Source organism: Arvicanthis niloticus, chromosome 21 (assembly GCF_011762505.2).
Source record: "Arvicanthis niloticus isolate mArvNil1 chromosome 21, mArvNil1.pat.X, whole genome shotgun sequence".
Classification (NCBI taxonomy): domain Eukaryota; kingdom Metazoa; phylum Chordata; class Mammalia; order Rodentia; family Muridae; genus Arvicanthis; species Arvicanthis niloticus.
In genome coordinates, this window is record NC_047678.1 from 30,193,788 (window position 1) to 30,210,540 (window position 16,753).

A 16,753-nucleotide genomic window follows, 5' to 3' on the forward strand; every position below is an offset into this window, starting at 1 on the left:
GGAAAGAACATTAGTGCCCTTCCTATACAGCAATAGACACAGTGAGAGAGGATCAGGGAAGCCATCCCATCCACAGCAGCCTTGAAACACCACCCTAAAAGGGCCTGGTGGATGTGGTACACACTTTTGATCCCAGCAGGCAGAGATTGGTAGATCTCAGAGTTTGAGGCCAGCCCAGTCTACAGAGCAGCATCCCCCAAGGTTCTTACACAGTGAAACCCTGTTCCAAACCAAAAATACAACAACAAACAAACCCTAAAGCAAGAGGCCAGAGTGATGGTTCAGCAGCTCAGAGCAAGTAATGTTCTTGCAGAAGACCCTAGGTGGGTTCCCAAAGCCTACACAACATCTCAGTCTCTGGCCTTGGCCAGCAGGCACCAACCACAAACTAACACAGGCACATACACATATAAAATAAAAAATATATCTGGCACCAACCATAAACTAACAAGGCACATACATATATAAAATAAAAAACATGTCTTAAAAAAAAAAAAGGAATACCTGGGGAAACCCAACCTAGTATGTGAACAATCTCTATGATAAAAACTTTGAAACACTGACAGGCACTGCAGAGATGGCCTAGCTGAGGACCCGAGTCCAGCCCACAGCTCCAGTGCCCACAGCTTACAGCCATCTACAACTACAGTTTTAAGGGACTTGACACCCTCTTGTGACCTCCACAGGCAGCAGACACACTTGCATCACACATACATATATACACAAAAAACACTCATAAATCTAAAAAAGGGGGGAAATCAGGTGTGTGGTGTAAACCTTTTGACACATGGGGAGCCAAGATAGGTGGATCTACATGGGGACTTCTAGGACAGTCAGGTCTATACATGGAGATCCTGTGTCATCATCACCAACAACAAAAAGATGAAATCACAATTCACATCCAGGTAACTTTTGCTACTCATTGGCCAGACTCACCTCATGAATATCCTGGGTGGAAATCTGGGCCTTGGGATTTGCAATACAGACAACTGATCTGTCTTGTTGGTTTCTTGTTAAGCCACACCCGGAGAGATAACATGCATGTTCCAGAAATCCTGCAAGGAAACCCCAACAATATTTGGACACCAGACAGTTGAGGGGCAACTCAAACCAAAGAAGGAATGTTTCAGTTTCCTCTACCTTGTTGAAGGCTTGTATAAAAGTTGTGGGAAGGATGAAGCAGACACAGTCAAGCACACTGGAGGTTGGCCATTGGTTCAGATACAGTTACTCTTTAATGTGCTTCTATACATACAAAATGGGTACTGTGGGCTGGGTCTGGAACTCAGTGGGCAGAGTGCTTGGTTCTGTTCCTAGAGGCCTATAAACCGTAACCCAGTTCTCATTTGGAGGCAGAATAATCAAGGTCATTGGTGTTTTCTACATGAAGAATTTGAGGTCAGCCTGTAGTACATGAGATCCTATTAAGGAAGGAAGGAAGGAAGGAAGGAAGGAAGGAAGGAAGGAAGGAAGGAAGGAAGGAAGGAAGAAAACAAAGGAAAAAGAAGCAAAGAAAGAAACAAAGAGAAAAAGAAACAAAACAAATAAAACAGCCAGATATAAAGATGTCCCAGTCCCAGTGAAGGCAAGCTGCAGATCTTGAGTTTGAGGCTAGTGTAGTCTACATATCAAGTTCCAGGCTAGCCACAGCGATATAGTTTCAAAGCAAACAGAAAAGGTAAGATTTTTCCCATCAGGAGAACCAATTCCACAAAGTTGTCTACACACACACACACACACACACACACACACACACACACACACACAGTGCCATGGACACACATCACTTACACACGCTAAAAATAAGTGAAAGAAATTTAAAAGTATCTCTCTATCAGAAAGCTGTTCTGAGGAAGTTTTTAGAAAAAAAAAAAAGATAACTAAAGCCTATCTAGTAATTTCCCCATTAAATTCTCTCTGTACTCTAGGGAAGGTATGAAGCCTTCAGGGCAAGGGAGTGATACATAGAGCTGGTTTTAAGATTTTGAGCAACCACTCAGCAGATCACAGAGTGGTTCTATGGCTAGCCTAGCAAGGCAGCTCCATCCCATTAAACCACAAGTCCCTTCCTCTTAATGAGTGAGAATGTAGGACTGCAGAGAATGGGAAAAACCAAGTGGGTGTCTCTTCTAGCTAACCTGTTGTCTTCATGTGAATTTCCTTGTAAGTGAAATCTTCTGGCTTTTCCAGGGACTTGGTGTGTTCTTGCCATATTTTATAATGAAAGAACTGCTTCGGCTTCTCCCCCGAGTTTCCACATCGGAGATGGGTTTCTATGCCCCTCGAAGGTGGCACTGCCTACAGCTGCACGCATCACTGAGCTAGACCTGGGTGAGCCCTAGCCATCCGAGCCCCAAGTCCCTGCAGTGCAGCCTGCGCTATCCACTTCACTCTCACCTCCTGCAAGCTGCTCTGCTCCACAGAGGACGCCCACGCGGTTGCTACGGAAAGGATGGGCGTTTCCCCTGATTTGTGCAGTGGTCAAAGGTCATCCTTTCAAGTTCCCTTTCCGGTTCCGGTTACTGTTGGGTGCCAACTTTTAGCAGAAAATGGCTATCAGCTTTGCAGCCATCTTGAGCCATATACCCTGACATGAGATTTGAATTACAATCGCCTACAACAGCTGAGAACACTCTGATAATCTTGGTTTAGATACCTTGAGATTAAAGGTGTGTGAGATTATAGAGATCAGAGTTAGAGGCAAGCCCTAAGGGCATGATTAAAGGTGTAACTTAGAGGCGTGGCTTAGAAGTGAGACATATAAAAGGCAGAGACAGAACAGATCAGAATTGAGACGATAGAAGACATTAGTCAGACTATAGAAGACAGAACCAGAGATCAGAGAATATAGACAGAGATCAGAGAATATAGAGGGATCATCAGAGACGAATCTCTGACATTAGGTAGAATCTGCTGTCACCCTCGCTCTTGCTGGAACCTTGACCCACAGACCAGAGCAGCAGCTTGGGCCGGGATACAGTGGCCACCCAAACGTGGGTCGGCCCCGGCCTCAACATTTTGCCTGGGCTGCAACATTATTTTGGCCGACCCAACGTGGGGCTAGTGCGGTCCCCAACAGGTTCCGGAATCTAGTTTGTTGTGGGCTGGCTCTGCGGTGCGGGCTGTTTCTTGAAGTCGGTTTCTGAAGTCCAGGTGTGGGCCAGGGTCGCTCGTTTTCCGCCGCTGCAATCATGGCGGCCTCCACAGCAGCCGGGAAACAGCGGATTCCTAAAGTGGCCAAGGTGAAAAACAAAGCGCCTGCAGAGGTACAGATAACTGCTGAGCAGCTTCTAAGAGAAGCTAAAGAAAGAGAACTCGAGCTCCTCCCGCCTCCACCTCAGCAGAAGATCACAGACAAAGAAGAATTAGAGGATTACAAACTACGGAAAAGGAAGACTTTTGAAGATAACATAAGAAAAAATAGAACTGTGATTAGCAACTGGATAAAATATGCACAATGGGAGGAAAGTCTAAAGGAGATTCAAAGGGCTCGATCCATATACGAGCGTGCTTTAGGTGTCAACAACCAGACTATTCCACTCTGGCTGAAATATGCAGAAATGGAAATGAAGAACCGCCAGGTCAACCATGCCCGAAATATCTGGGACCGTGCTGTAACAACTCTGCCACGAGTCGACCAGTTCTGGTACAAGTACACACACATGGAGGAGATGTTGAACAATCCTCCTGGTGCTCGGCAGGTGTTTGAACGCTGGATGGAATGGCACCCTGAGGAGCAGGCCTGGCACTCCTATATCAACTTTGAGCTGAGATACAAAGAGGTGGAGAAGGCCCGCACCATTTATGAACGCTTTGTGCTCGTGCACCCTGCTGTGAAGAACTGGATCAAGTATGCTCGGTTTGAAGAGAAGCATGCTTATTTTGCTCAAGCTCGGAGAGTCTACGAGAGAGCGGTTGAGTTTTTTGGGGATGAGCATATGGACGAACACCTGTATGTGGCCTTTGCTAAATTTGAGGAAAACCAGAAAGAATTTGAAAGGGTACGAGTTATCTACAGATATGCCCTGGATAGGATTCCAAAACAAGAAGCCCAAGAACTCTTTAAAAACTATACCCTCTTTGAGAAGAAGTTTGGTGACCGGAGGGGTATAGAAGATATCCTCGTGAGCAAGCGGAGATTCCAGTATGAAGAAGAAGTGAAGGCTGATCCACACAATTATGATGCATGGTTTGATTATTTACGCTTGGTGGAAAGTGATGCAGAAGCTGACACTGTGCGGGAAGTCTATGAGAGAGCCATTGCCAATGTGCCACCCATCCAGGAGAAGAGGCACTGGAAGCGCTACATCTACCTCTGGATTAACTATGCACTCTATGAAGAGCTGGAGGCCAAGGATCCTGAGAGGACAAGACAGGTATATCAAGCGTCTTTGGAACTCATTCCTCACAAAAAGTTCACGTTTGCCAAAATGTGGTTATATTACGCACAGTTTGAAATAAGACAGAAAAATCTGCCATTTGCCAGAAGAGCTCTGGGAACTTCCATAGGCAAATGTCCAAAGAACAAGTTATTCAAAGGTTACATAGAACTGGAACTACAGCTTCGAGAATTTGACAGATGCAGAAAGCTTTATGAAAAGTTTTTGGAATTTGGACCTGAAAATTGTACGTCATGGATTAAGTTTGCAGAATTAGAGACAATCCTTGGTGATATTGAGAGAGCTCGGGCAATATATGAATTAGCCATCAGCCAGCCACGCTTGGATATGCCAGAGGTACTTTGGAAATCATATATTGATTTTGAGATTGAGCAGGAAGAAACTGAGAGAACAAGAAACCTTTACCGACGGTTGCTTCAGCGAACACAGCACGTCAAGGTATGGATTAGTTTTGCTCAGTTTGAGTTATCTTCTGGGAAAGAAGAAGGAAGTGTGGCTAAATGCAGACAGATTTATGAAGAAGCTAACAAGACCATGAGAAACTGTGAGGAAAAAGAAGAGAGGCTTATGTTGCTGGAATCCTGGCGAAAGTTTGAAGATAAATTTGGAACAGCATCAGACAAGGAGAGAGTAGACAAACTCATGCCAGAAAAGGTCAAGAAGAGAAGAAAGGTCCAGGCCGACGATGGGTCTGATGCCGGATGGGTAGAAGTCTATGACTACATCTTTCCAGAGGATGCTGCCAACCAGCCTAACCTCAAGCTTCTGGCGATGGCCAAGCTTTGGAAGAAACAGCAACAGGAAAGAGAAGCTGCGGAACAGGATCCAGATAAGGACATTGATGAGAGCGAAGCCTCATCTTTTTAAATGTTGTAACTGCTTTTTATAAATCCACAGTTTAGAGTTTTGACTTCTGGATGTTCTTATATATTTACCCAGTAAGGGGTTGTTTGACATCTTTGAATTCTTTTTTAAAATGCTGCTGGATTAACTACGGGTGGGAAACTGCAAGTAAAGGAATATTTTTGGAATGTGCTGATACCAGTCTTGTTCCAACGGCACTTCCTCTTAATTGTGATGTGGTAAGTTTGAGTGTATTGCTATTTAAGACAGTATGGATTGTAAGTCACTCACCAATGCTTATAATAAATCCCAATTTTTGCCAGATACGATGTCTCATGTTAATTCTAGTACTGGGGAGACGCAGGTAGAAAGTTCTATGTGAGTCTAAGACCAGCCTAGTCTACATAGTAAGTTACAGGATAGGTAGAGCTACATAAAGAGATTCTGTCTCCAATCAATCAATCAATCAATCAAGTAACAAAAAAGTAGAAATATCAAAGTAGAGAGGCAGAGAGGCCAGCTTGGTCTACAGAGGTCCAGGACAGCCAGGGCTACACAGAGGGAAGAAAAGTAGAAAAGGAAACAACAAAAAGAAAAATAAAAGAAACTCCCTCCATTTTTTTTTTTTAGAAATTCCTTTCCTTTCTTATGAATAATTATTTTAATGTATGTGGGTCTGTATGAGCTCACACCACATGTACACAGGTCCCAGTGGAAGACAGAAGATCCCCTGGAGCTGGAGTTACAGGCAGTTGTGAGCCATCTGGTACAGGAGCTGGGAACCCAACTCCACTCCTCTGAAAGAGCAACAGGTGCTGAGCCATCTCTCCAGCTCCAGAAATGCCTGTTTGGGAAGACGTTTCCCAGCTTTTACTTTCTGTACTATCACAATGACACTCTGTGATTTGTAGAACAGAGACTTTCTTTCTAATAAGGAAGAGGAGGGAAGCTAGGAAAGCACAGAACATTTACTATAGTTATATAGGGAACAATGGTGAGGACCAGGATAGATGTGGAGGATCTGAAGCCTGTCTTCTGAACTCCTGGTCTAGTGTTCGTTACTCTATCCACCATTCCTGCTACCACTAACAATGGTCAAGGGGCCTGGAGGGAGATGAAGGAAGCAGTGTTCTGTGTCTCACTTCAGGCCTTGTGAATCAAGAATACACAGATGTGCTGCATACTCCCCTACTTCAAGGTCAGTGAGCCTATATGTGGCAGTCACCAAGAAACCTACCAGGGTGAGTGCCAGTTCTGCTCCAGAATTCTGTGAGTCTTCATTTTATTATCTCTGGCCTCAACCACTCCCATTCTTCCCTTCACACACCCCTCCATTACTTGCTTTTCCATTTCTTCCCTCTCTCCTCTTACTCCCCAAAGTTGAATGGGATCCTGGTCCAATAATGCAGAAACAGAAAGCCACAGAGGTCAGAGTGCAGTGCCTGGCATGGACAATGACCAAATGGAGGGAACTCAGTAGCAAGTGGGCACAGGATTCAGGTCATGTGACCATAGCCCAGTGGGTTCACCTGGCTACAGAACAGCCTAATGAAGCAGAGATGGGCTGGTGAGATGGCTCGGCAGGTAAAGGCACTTGATACCAAGCCTGATGACTTGGTGTTTGATCCTAGGGACTCACATGGTAGAAGGACAACCCTAAATTCTAGAAATTGTCCTCACCTCCACACATACACCATGCCACACACGTACACAAACACATGCTCATGCACACACATAAAATATGTAATTAAAACATGTCTTAACGAGGAGGAGGGGGATGGGCAGAAAAGGAGGTGTGGCTAGGAGGAGAGGATGGGGAGCAGAAGTGAGCTGGGTGATAAGTTTGCCCAACTAATGGTTTATTGGTCTTTAAATGCAGATTATTCCCCCACATAGCTTACTTTTTTTTTTTTTTTTTTTTTAAACACTCATCCTGTCAGTGGTTTAGTTTGGGGCCTGTGACATTTAGCTTTTGAAAACAACTACAAAATGCCCAAGTCTTTGATCCAAGGCACAGAAGTCTGCACATCACACATGGCTAGGTCAAACATCCCTCCCTCCTTGTCATCATCCTTTTTAAGAAAAAGAATAATCTTCTTGATCCATATGAGAGATGTTTGGCCACGAAAGAATAAACTTTGTTTTGTGTACTTGGTTGTACAAATACTAAAACTTACACTAGAGCCCATAAAAGTTGTGAGGTGATTTTGTTTTGTTTTTCGAGACAAGATTTCTCAATGTGACCAGCCTTGGCTGTCTTGAACTCACTTTGTAGACTAGGCTGGCCTTGAACTCATAGAGATCCACCTGCCTCTGCCTCCTGAGTGCTCGGTTTAAAGGAGTATACTACCATGTTCAGCTCTGAGGTGAAATTTTTCTATCAGCCTCAATGACTGGCATAGATAACTGCAAGAAATACCCATAGCACAATAGACAAAGAGGCGCTGTTATATACAAGCTCACTTTTACTATATTTAAAAAATTAGAGATTGGGGAAATGATTCAGGGGGACCATGTTTGTGACACCAGTATAAAGAACAGAGTTCAAATCCCCTATTCCACCTGAGGAAGGCAGCCATGACTGCTTGCGTGTAACCCCAGTTCTGAAGAGCAGAGGCAGGAGGACCACTGTGGCTTGTCAGGGTTAGCTCTGGGATCAGTGAAAGACCCTATTTCAAGAAAATAAAGTAAATGAAGATAGAGCAGGTTATCCACACATACACAGTGAAGCAGGTACCTACACACAGATGAGTAGACAGCACACACATACATCACACACACACACACACACACACACACACACACACACACACACATATACATATACATATACATATACATATATAAACATAAAGCTGTTTTCTTGAGCTATAGAGATAGCTCAGTGATAGAATTCTTTCTTGTTATATGTGAGGCCCTGTGTTCAATATCTCCAACAACTCAAAAATAATTATGGTGTCCATGTGTGGTCCTGGCACTCAGGAGACAGACACAGGCAGATGGCTGTGAACTGGAGGCCAGTCTGGTATACACAGCAAGGTCTAGGCCTGCCAAAGCTGCACAGTACATCCATCTAAAACAAGCCAACAAAACCAAAAATAATTATAATAAAATATATTTACCTGGTGGTGGTGGTGCACACTTTTAATCCCAACATTTGGGAGGCAGAGGTAGGCAGAGCTCTGAATTTCAGGCCAGCCTGGTCTACATACTGAATTCTAGGACAACCGGGGCTACAAAAAAAAAAAAAAAAAGAAAAAAGAAAAAAAAAAAAAGAAAGAAAAAAGAAAAAAAAAACCACCCTTTCTAGAAAAATAAAAATAAATTAATTAAGGAAATTAAATATTCTCTTAGAAGTTGCCCTTGGGTCACAAACAAACTTTACAGTGCAGCAGTAATTTTACTGGGGATGGGGGGAGTCTGCCCAACTCTGTCATTCCCTTTTAGCTCCCAAGTAAAAGACATGATTTATTAACAAGCTACTGGCTCGATGTCAGGCAGGTTCTGAGCTATTCTAACCCAACTGTTAACAACCAGATAAATGCACCATTATTGGCTGTCTTAGGGTTTTCCTGCTGTGAATAGACACCATGAGCAAGGCAACTCTTCTGAGGACAACATTTAATTGGGGCTGGCTTACAAGTTCAGAGGTTCAGTCCATTGTCATCAAGTCAGGAACATGGCAGCATCCAGGCAGGCATGGTGCAGGGAGAGCTGAGAGTTCTACATCTTCATCTAAAGGCTGGCTTCCAGGCAGCTTGGTTGAGGGTATTAAAGCCCATGCCCACAGTGACACACCTGCTCCAACAAAGTCACACATCCAAATAGTGCCACTTCCTGGGCCAAGCACATACAAACCATCACACTTGCCAACTGAGTCTTGCTCTGTTCCATGTGTGTCCTCAGAGCAAGCTTCTTTTGGTCATATGCTCATGGTCCATCCTCATGGTCTATCCTTCTCCCTGTCTGAGATGCCCTCACTTGACCTAAAGTTCCCCCTTCCTCTCTTCCCTGCCCAATCACAGGTTCTAGCTTTTTAGTATTGAATCAGGGATTATTGGGGGGAACATTCTTTACAGCACACTGGTCAATAAAATGCCCATGTCCAGACTGCAACTTGACCTTGGGGTACAGAAGTCAGCATCTGAATACACAGCACACAAGACCAACCCCTACATTAAAGCAATCTAATCTGGATTCACAACAATTACAAATGAAACTATTAGATATTCCATCCTTTTTTTGAGCTGTCACTGCCATACCATCTATGCCTTTATCCATTGTATACCAGTTAACAAAGGCATAAATATTATTACTGTCTTTTAAATCTGGAGAAAAACATATACAAATACAATATATATTTCATTGTGTTTTCTAGCTTCATAAGAGCTGCCCAGTACTGGCTGTTTCTTCATATGGATTCCAGTTTGTCTTTTTAGTTGAAACAGGGTCTCATTGAACATATATATGCCGTGGTGGCACATACCTTTAATCCCAGCACTTGGGAGGCAGGAGCAGGACAGCCAGGGCTATACAGAGAAACCCTGTCTTGAAAAAAAAAACAACAACAGCAAAAAGAACTGTTTTATTTTTTTATGTGTGTGTGTATGTGTAGACACATAGCACATGTAAATAGCATAGCAATATTAGTAAATACAGGAGCCTATGGAAGCCAGAAGAGGTCACTGGATCCCCTGGAGCTAGAATCACAGGCTATTGTAAGCTGTCCAAACTCACCCTCTTCTAACCTCCATGGGTACACAGACATACATGCAGGCAAACCACACATACACATAAAATAAATGCATCAGATGTGTGTGTGTGTGTGTGTGTGTGTGTGTGTATTCAGAGTTATTAACAAAATATTTCTTTCTTAACTTTGTTTGTCCTGGTCCCACCAAGAAAGAACTGGTGTGTCATGGTTTATGGCATACCACAAAACAAAAATAATCATTTCAAGCCAGCTAGTAGTAGTGCATACCTTTGGTCCCAGCACTCAGGAGGCAGAGGCAGGCTATTTCTGAGTTCCAGGACAACCTGGTCTACAGACTGACTTTCAGGACAGCCAGACTGTTATACACAGTAACATTGCCTCAATAAATAAATAGATAAATACATACATACATACATACATACATACATACATACATACATATAAAAAACAAACAATGATTTCATAATATAATTTTTTCCAGATATGAAGACAGAACTGTAATTAAAGTGCATGATGGACCATGTGTAAGTAAAGTCTCTTTTCCTTTTTCATTTTTAAGAGTAAAACAGGAAATAAAAATTTATAACTCAACAGGGTAACAATCCATTCTCCTAAATTTTGAGTTAAACATTAAGATTATGTTAGTTTTCTCTAAAACTGTATTAGAAAATATTATATTCCTATGATTACTCCAGCTGATGCCAGATCTCCGGTATATAAAGAACACCGCGGGTAAGTTAGTAGACAGCTGGCAGAACCTGGAAGGAAATGTTCCCACCCCAACATCCCAAATCTCAGGCAGAAAACAAGGATATGTATCTCTTCTTTCTTCCTTTAAGCACCCCAAGCCCCTTGGGGTGTTTGTTTGTTTGTTTGTTTGTTTTTTGAGATAGTCTCATTAAGTAGCCCTGGCTGTCCTGGAACTCTCTATGTAGACCAGGTTTACCTTGAACTCACAGAGAACCACCGACCTCTGCCTCCAGAGTGCTGGGACTAAAGCCATGCACTTGTACCTTAATATTCAGAAAAACTCACAGAAAAATAGGCAAAGACTAGTTTTACAGAAGAAATAGTCACATCTGACATGCTAGCACCTGAGAGCTACAGCAGAAGGATTGTAATTTTGAGGCTAGCCTTGCCTCCACTGTAAAACCTTGTTTCTAAAACAAAAATTAGGGACAGGATGTGCTCTTGGGTTTGATCATGAGCTAATTAACATGCAAAGCCTGGTCAAATGCTCTTGAATAACTGGACAAATTCAAACTGAAACAATAATGGCATTCCAATTTACCAGCTATACTGGGAAAGGCTGGGACATTATCAGTGCTGGTGGAGACAAGAGGGCAGTAGTCTCACAATGGCTGGGAGCAGGGAGGACTTAAAGTCATTGTGGAGAACAACCAGGTTATAGACAGTGTAACAAATTGAGTACATATGTATCTTATGGACCAGTATTTCCAAACCTTGAAAAGTACAAAGAAATGTTCTCAGCTTTGCAAAGTGACATACATGCCTATGGCAGTGTTTCATGGTGTGAAGCAAGAGACTGAATAAATGGGTTGTCATTCCTCCCCACAGCCTTGCACAAGTTCTCTATCTGTATCATATAACAGGAGGAGGGCTGGTCCTTGTCACTTATCCCCAACCCTGTTTCCTGCCTACTATCACCCCCTTTACTGTTATCTCCTCTCCCAGATCCCTCACAGAATCTTTAAAGTCATAGCTCTTAGCTACATCTCATATTCAAAGAAGCAGAGGTCTGGAAAGACTTACTTACCTCATACGCTGAGCTGAAAATCAATAGGGCTAAACTTTGAATATGGACATCAGTTTCCCATTCTGTTCCTCATGCAGCCCCTGTTCTATCCCAGGGTACCACACACCTCTAATATAATGCTTCTACTCCCCATCTGTTCTGCTGGAGTGGAGTCCTCAGAATCACATAGGCAGCCACGTCCTTTGCTTTTCCTCTCTGCCTATATCTACTCTGCTTTCTTTTTATCCTGCAATGAGATCAGAATGTCTCTAGTCAGCCCCAGTTCAGTGTTCAGCACCCTCCTGCTGGATTGTGGGTATGTGTGGTTACCAATGCATTGGCTTTTCTCTTAATCTGACTTCAGTTCCTCTAAGCAAACATTTCTCTTACAGGAACACTCCTCAGATGAGTTTGAACACTAATAAAAGTTACTGAGTTCTCAGAGAGCCGTGTGGAGTATGACTGACTCTTCAAAGATTCCCAATTTGGGAGCCAGGGTCTGGAGTTCAGTGGTAGAGTACACTATTGTGTACGAAGCCGTAGGGAGTGTTGAAAGAGAGCAGCTCCTTGAGAAGAACAACTTGGTAGTAGAAGATACTTGCTTCAAATTCATTCATTCATTTCTTCAATAAATGATTCTCAGCATAAACTTGGCTGGTAAACATTTTCTCAGTTAATAAGAACCTTTTCCTTTTTGGGGAGTGGGTAGGGTTTGTTTGTTTGTTTGTTTGTTTGTGATGGGGCTTCTGTGTGGCCCTGGCCATTCTAGAACTCACTGTGTAGACCAGGTTGGACTTGAACTGAGAAATCCAACTGCCCCTGACTCCTGAGTGCTGGGATTAAAGGTGTGCACCACCACCGCCTGGCAAGAACCTTTTCAATATATCAGACACTCAATGCTCTCATTTCTCTATATTTTCACATAAATTGTGACCAAATATCCAATGAAATGTACAATGTGGGAATGAATATCTCAGTAGCAGCAATGTCTACAAGCTGTGGGCTTTGGTCATAACTGAGTTTGATATGTGTCCTGTGAGCAGTATAGCTCTCAGCATGTCTCATAACAACTACACTAGAAAGGGTACTGTGTACTATGTATCTGTGTACCATAAGCATTTGTGATACTGCAGAAGCCAGAAGGTGTCAAGTTCTCAGGAGTGGAGTTACGAATGGTGTGAGCCACCATATGGATGCTAGGAATCAAACCTTTGTAAGAATAGGAGGTGCTCATAGCTGCTAAGCCACCTCTCTAGCTCCAAAGATTTGTTTCTAAAGATGTATTTATTTGAGTACACTGTAGCTGTCTTCAGACACACAAGAAGAGGGCATCAGATCCCATTACAGATAGTTATGAGCCACCATGTGGTTGCTGGGAATTGAACTCAGGACCTCTGCAAGAGCAGTCAGTGCTCTAAACCGCTGAGCCTGATGATTTTTTAAATCATGTATATGTGTCTAAGTGTGAGTACATGCAGGTGCCTACAAAAACCCAAGGTGTGGGTCTCCTCAGAGCTTGAGAACCTGACATGAGGCTGGGAATCACTTGGATCCTCGGCAGGAGTACTACGTGTTCCTAACCACTGAGCCAGGTCTCCAGCTTGGAACTCGGAGTTTTGCTGAAAGAAAATTTAAGTATAATATTGGAGTGATTCCTGGTGATAATGGTGTTTCTAAATACTTCCCAGTTAAGGGATCTAAGACTCAAAACAATCTTAAGCTGGACTGGATGAAGCAGGTCAGGGAAACTGTGTCCCATGAAATATGCTTCCCTAAACAAGACCTGCATAATGACATCACGTGACATGCTGATATAGATGGAAGATATTTTTTAAGCTCCCCACCAGCAGCAAGATTAAGAACTAATCAATGCCAGCAGAGAGAATCAGTTTTCTCTAGGGGGAAGTTCTCTGATAGCTCATTCCATCCCAAGTGTTCAGCCCTACACATTTACATATGAGCAGTCAGTAGGTTTTATATAAACTGTGGGCAATGGGAACTGAGCCCCGGTCCTCTGTAAGAGTGGGAAACGCTCTTAACCACTGAGCCATCTCTCCAGCTACTGATTTTTTTATTACATTGATTATTGTGTGTGTGCACATGAGCATCACACATTCATGTGCAGGTCAGAGACAACCTGTGGCTGAGGGATGAATCTCATCCCATGTGGATCCTGCAGATTATACTCAGGTTATCAAGCTTGGTGGCAAATGTTTTGATCTACTGAACCGTCTTGCCAACCCACTATTCATTTTTTTTTTAAAGATTTATTTACTTTTTATTTATATGAGTACACTGCAGCTGTCTTCAGAGACACACTTGAAGAGGGCATCAGATCCCATTACAGATGGTTGTGAGCCACCATGTGGTTGCTGGAAAGTGAACTCAGAACCTCTGTCAGAGATGTCAGTGCTCTTAACCGCTCTCTCCAGAGCCATCTCTCCAGCCCCCACTATTCACCTCTTAATAAGTGATTTTCCCCAACTGAGTTTAGATTTGCAAGATGGAGACTAACTACCATAGAACTCCAAGTCCCAGGGAAACTGAACTGAAATCTTCTCAGGCCCTTTACCGTTTCATAATTATCATCAAATCTGTTGGAGTCTTAGCAACATTAAGAACTGAAAACCAGGACAAACTTTTGCCTAAGAACCACTAGAATCTAGACATTGAGTTGTTTTCTAACTACGCGGATGTAAGGTGATGCCCCAGTAGTCTTGAATGTTTTGGTAATGATGCACATGTTTATTCTTGCTGTTGTTTCAAGTGAGGTTCATTACAAATACACCAGTATTTGTAATGGCTACTGTACTGGTTCTCAACTTGACTATATCTGGAATGTATTACAATCCAGAACTGGACTGCTCACCTGTGATCCAGATCTTGAGGCTGGGAGACACAAGTTTCTGACCTAGATCTTGACATGGAGATCTTGTGGCATAGTGGCTATGAATCCCAGGAGACTAAGGCAAGGAGACCTCTGAGTTCAAGGTCAGCCTGGGACAAAACAAATCACAGATCCCGGCTTGGTGGTACACACCGCTAATCTGGGCCACACTTTCTTCTGGAGACCTACATAAGGACATTGGAAGAAAGAAGATTTGCTCTTCTTCTCCTTGCATTTACTTGCCAGTATATCTGTTACACTCTATTAGCCTTGTGGGACTGAGCAACTACTAGATCCTTGGACTTCCTATTCACAGCTGACCACTGTTGGGGAGTCGGACTACGGATTGTAAGTCATCATAACAAATTCCCTTACTATATACAGAGACTATCCATAAGTTCTGTGACTCTAGAGAACCCTAATATAGTGTTGAAGTAACAGAATTAGAAGGCAGGCATATTTGGTTGCCACATTAAGCTACTGTTTGCAGTAGCTCCTTAGATTATCGATAGACCTATTTGACCTCTACCTACCAGCCACTCCTTTTTGTCGTTTTTTTTTTTTTTTTTGTTAGTTTGTTTGGTTTTTTTGCAATGGGGGGGGGTTGTTTAGATAGGGTCTCAATGTGCAACTCTGGCTGTCCTGGAATTCACTGTAGACCAAGCTGGCCTCAAACTCAGAGATCCACCACCTGCCTCTGCCTCTAGAGTGCTGGGATTAACAGTGTGTGACACTGTAGAGTGAAAAATTATAAAGGCCATTTTATGAAATATGTATACATTTTTCCGCCTTACAGAACTGGGAACTGAAAATAAGATTTCAGGCCTTCACATTCCAGGTGAAGGACACTTGCTGGATTACATTCCCCAAGCCTCGCCCAAGGCAGGAAGGCATTCCTGACTACAGATAAAGATGCTATCACCTAGGTGGGGCCATAGCCCTATAGCCGGAAAAAGTAAAGATAGTAATCTGAAATGGCAGAATAGGACACAATAGCATGGTGAAAACCACATTTTTGAGAAGAATGAGTGTGCAGAGTGATCTCACATGACTCTAGATCATTTGGGCTAGATTCTCTGAAATGTTCCACTGTTCTTGGTTACCCCTCCCTTGGTCTTCCCAGTGCTATGTTCAAAATTTGTAAAACAACCAATCATGTGTAAGCGCGTGAAAATGCCTTCCTCCCCCCACCCCATGCTATAAAAGACCCTTTATCCCACCACACGTGGCCAAAAACCCTGCTCTTGGAGCTAAAGAGCTTGTCGTTTTTGACCGCCGGCTCCTCCCCTAATAAACCTCTGCTGATTGCATCCAGGTATGGTTTCTTGTGATTTTTGGGTGGTCGCGATTCCGGAGGCTTGAGGAAGGGTCTCCCGAGTATGGGGGTCTTCAACACTACTGCCTGGTTTCTTAACACCAGTTCCTAATAAAGCCCTGCATCCTCCTTACCTAATCTGTCCTTTGATTATGCTGGCTTATTGTTGAGAATGGTTGAAACAAATGTAAATTATGCAACTAGTCTTCCACTGTGTGTGTTGTATGTGCGTGCAGATACCACGAAGGCAGAAGAAAGACTAAGCTCATGGGAGGTCTCTTATACTCCAGAGGTATGATATAAAGTAAAATTGGGCTTGGCCTGCCTGGAAAGTAAGATTAAAACAAGGTGCCTGACTAGAAGCTATTCTCATCCGGTGAAAGCAGAAACGGACTCGTGCTTTTACCAACAAGACAGACAGACAGAAAAAAAAAATGAACTTTCAGATTGGAGAGATAGTTTGGTGTTTAAGAGCACTCACTGATCTTGCAGAGGAGTTGGGTTCAATACCAGAACCCACATGGTGGCTTAAAAATCAATCTGCAACTTCAGTCCAGCTGACAGCCCCTTCTGGCCTCTACTGGCACCAGGCACACACATGGTGCACACAGACATACACAAACAGGCAAAACATCATAAATAGATGGATTTTCACACTAAAGAGATGGCTCAGTGGTTAAGGGCACGGCACTGACTGCTCCTCCTGAGAACCTGGGTTATATTCCCAACACCCAGGTCTAGGCTCACAGCCATCTTTAGTTCCAGAGGATCCAGCACCCGCTCCTGGCTCCATAGGCACAAGGATTGCACGTGAGACACATACGTGCAAGCAGAATAC

General features: G+C 43.3%; 1 long non-coding RNA gene and 1 pseudogene across 1 annotated transcript; both read left to right on the forward strand.

Annotated features, from left to right (window-relative positions):
• The first annotated feature begins 3,088 nt into the window (after positions 1-3,088).
• On the forward strand, positions 3,089-5,288 carry LOC117693827 (crooked neck-like protein 1 pseudogene; annotated as a pseudogene).
• A 1,135-nt stretch (positions 5,289-6,423) lies between these two features.
• On the forward strand, positions 6,424-12,308 carry LOC117693843 (uncharacterized). Its single transcript, XR_004604472.2, has 3 exons — positions 6,424-6,484; positions 10,439-10,481; positions 12,106-12,308. It is a non-coding gene; the product is annotated as an uncharacterized LOC117693843 (long non-coding RNA).
• The last annotated feature ends 4,445 nt before the right edge of the window (positions 12,309-16,753 follow it).